The following is a 3,339-nucleotide window of genomic DNA, read 5'->3' on the forward strand; positions in this document are numbered from 1 at the left end:
AGGAATTAGATAACTCAAGTGTCACTAATTACTCCACCTAGGCCAAGAGTAAAGAGAACTACTAAAAAACTAGAGGAAACATTTTATCAAACACCTAGTGTGCAAGAAAAGTAAACATCACAAAATACAAGAATTAACACAACCCACAGCTATCATCAACAAGAAATCAACAATAACAATAAAGATAAACATCAAAAGAACATGGAAACATAAAATTGCATTAAAAAAAATCAAGATTCAACAATTGTTCATAAACATAAAAGAGGACAAAATAAAGGAAATGACAAGTAAAACTAGAATAGTAGAGATGTAACAACAAGAAATTAAAAGGAGAAGCTAAATCAAAACAAGAATTAAAACTTGGATCCAAGAAGAATTAACTAAAACTATCCTAAATTCTAGAGAGAGGAGAGAGCCTCTCTCTCTAGAATTCTACCCTAAAACATGATGAAAACTCAACTAAGACTACTTGGTTCATTCTCCCCTCAATCCTTGGGCTCAATAGCATCAGAAATGAGTTGGATTGGGCCCAAAATGAGCTAGAAATCGCTGGCCACGAGTTGCTCTTTAGTGGGTCACGTGCTCAATCAGCACATCCGCGCACATTGCCCCTGCACACCCCTATACGCGAAGCAACATATGGCAAAATTTATATCATTTCGAAGCCCTGAATGTTAGCTTTCCAACGCATCTAGAACCGCCTCATTTGGACCTCTGTAGCTTAAGTTATGGTCGATTGAGTGCGAAGAGGTCAGGCTAGACAGCTTTAAGGTTCCTTCATTTCTTCATGAGTTCTCCCACTTTGCATGCTTTTCTCCTCACTTCTTCCATCCAATACTTGCCTTATGAACCTGAAATCACTCAACAAACATATCAAGGCATCTAATGGAATTAAATTGAGTTAAATTTACCTATTTTAGGGCCTAAAAAGCATGTTTTCACATTTAAGCACAAATCAAGGAAGAATTGTAAAACCATGCTATTTCATTGAATAAATGTCAGAAAAGGTGATAAAATCACCCAAAATAAGCACAAGATAAACCACAAAATTTGGGTTTATCACGCGTATGCATGACATGCGCAATCTGCAGAATTAACAGAACACACCGGGGGCAAGTTTGGGCCGCGTTTTGACCCAGTTTTCGGCCCAGAAACACAGAATAAAGCCAGGGAACATGTAGAGACTAAGGACAGACTGAACAAAACATTCATAATTCACAATTTTAGTTTTAGATGTAGTTTTTCTAGAGAGAGAGGCTCTCTCCTCTCTCTTAGGTTTTAGGATTTAGGATTTCTTTTAGGATTAGGATTTCTACTTCTCAATTTCCAGGTTTAATGTTCCTTTTATTTATTTTCCCAATTTAACTTATGAACTTTTCCATGTTAGATTTGATTTCTTTTATTAATGCAATTTGAGGTATTTCATATTTATGATTTTAATTTAGCTTTTTACACTCTTAGCTTTGGTTGAGTAATTGGTGACACTTGAGTTATCAAACTCAGCTGATGATTGAAAATTAGAATTCTTTGCTGATTGATTTGAATTCCCCTAACTCTAGTCTTTTCTTAGGAATTGACTAGGACTTGAGGAATCAAATTGATTTATCCACTTAACATACCTTCATAGTTAGAGGTTGACCAAGTGGGAGCAAAATCCAATTCTCATCACACCTGATAAGGATAACTAGGATAGGATTTCCAATTCTCATACCTTTCCAAGAGATTTTCGTAATTACTAATTTATTTTTCTTGCTATTTAAATTACTTGTTTTCTATTTCAAAAACCTAAAAAATATACCTTTTTCCATAACCAATAATAAATCACACCTCCCTGTAATTCCTTGAGAAGACGACCCGATGTTTGAATACTTCGGTTATTTATTTTTATTGGGTTTGCTTAAGTGACAAACAAAACTTTTATACGAAAGGATTCTCTGTTAGTTTTGAAACTATACTTACAACGCGATTACTTTTATTAAATTCTTTACCGATAGAAATCTGATCGTAAAAAATGGCGCCTATTCCGAGGGTTACCTGAAATTGTAGGTCAATCTTGGACGAGATCTTCTGTGCTGGTCGGAATGGTTGTGTTCGACTTGTTGGACTTGGTGGTGGTGCTGATTCCTTCATCCCCGGAGGGTGGGATGTACCTGCAAGGGACTCTGATGCTTAAGTTAGCAAGGGTATTAAGCAGGTATTGAGTAGAATCAGAGTATGAGTTATACTTGGGTGCTCCAGTGTATTTATAATGGTGTAGAAAGACCTTCCTTAGATAAGATAAGTTAGTTATCTTATCTTGTCTTTATCTTTGAGTGAGGTCATCTTATCTTTAAGGGAACCGTCTTTATCTCTATAGGCTTGGGCTGCCCTTGGATTCGGGTTGTGTTCCTCTGTTTGGGCCCTTTATTGGGCTTTATAAAAGGGGAATTAAGGATTGGGAATTCAGAATTCCAGCAAGAGAAAGTAAATTGCAACAATTAGTAAAGTAGAAGATGAATTGGAATAAACTGAAATTCAACAGAAAATGAAATTAAAGTGCAGTAGGGTCACAGAAGAACCAAAAGTAAATTGTGGTCTCAGGTCTCAAGAGACTAGGTAGCAGAGCCTAGATCTCTATTTGCCTTCCCAGATCCAAGTTCACAAAGCAATTGACAAGAAATTGAAGAGGAAGCAGTAAAGAGAATGTAAATTGATTCAATTATGCAGAAAGAAAACTAAAGAGTTCTTGAGTGGAGATTGAGACAGAATTTCCTCAATTTCACACACCCAAAACTCAGAAAAATAAGAGTGGAATTGCCCGAGCAAACACGAGGAAGGAGATCAATCAATTCTCCCTTAATCCTCAGAACTCTCGGTCAAGTCTCTCAAGAACAATTGCAAGAAATTCAAAACTCAAGGAAAGTGTAAAATTCAAAAGTCAAGCTAAGGTAAGTGGTCAAAAAGGTCCTAATTACATCAAACTAGCTCCTATTTATACACTTTCTATTCTTGGATTTTGGGATTTGGATGGGCTTTTGATTTGGTGAAGAAATGAATTTAATTGGAATTTTAATTGAATTTTTCGGCCCAAAATGGTAGCTCCCAGGAGGCTGCCCTGCCCTTGTGGAGGGCAGGGCAGGATTTGGTGCATGTTGGTGCTTGCTTGGTGCGGCTTGGTGCAGTCTTGGTGCGCAAAACGCTGCCCTGCCCTCGCGGAGGGCAGGGCAGGAAAAATTGGTGCTGCCAGGATGTGCCACGGTGCGTGCTTGGTGCTGCCAGATTTGTTTCTTGGTGCGCCAGAATCATGCCAACAAAATGCTGCCCTGCCCTCGCGGAGGGCAGGGCAATGTGCGTCATGGT

Source organism: Arachis duranensis, chromosome 4 (assembly GCF_000817695.3).
Source record: "Arachis duranensis cultivar V14167 chromosome 4, aradu.V14167.gnm2.J7QH, whole genome shotgun sequence".
NCBI lineage: Eukaryota > Viridiplantae > Streptophyta > Magnoliopsida > Fabales > Fabaceae > Arachis > Arachis duranensis.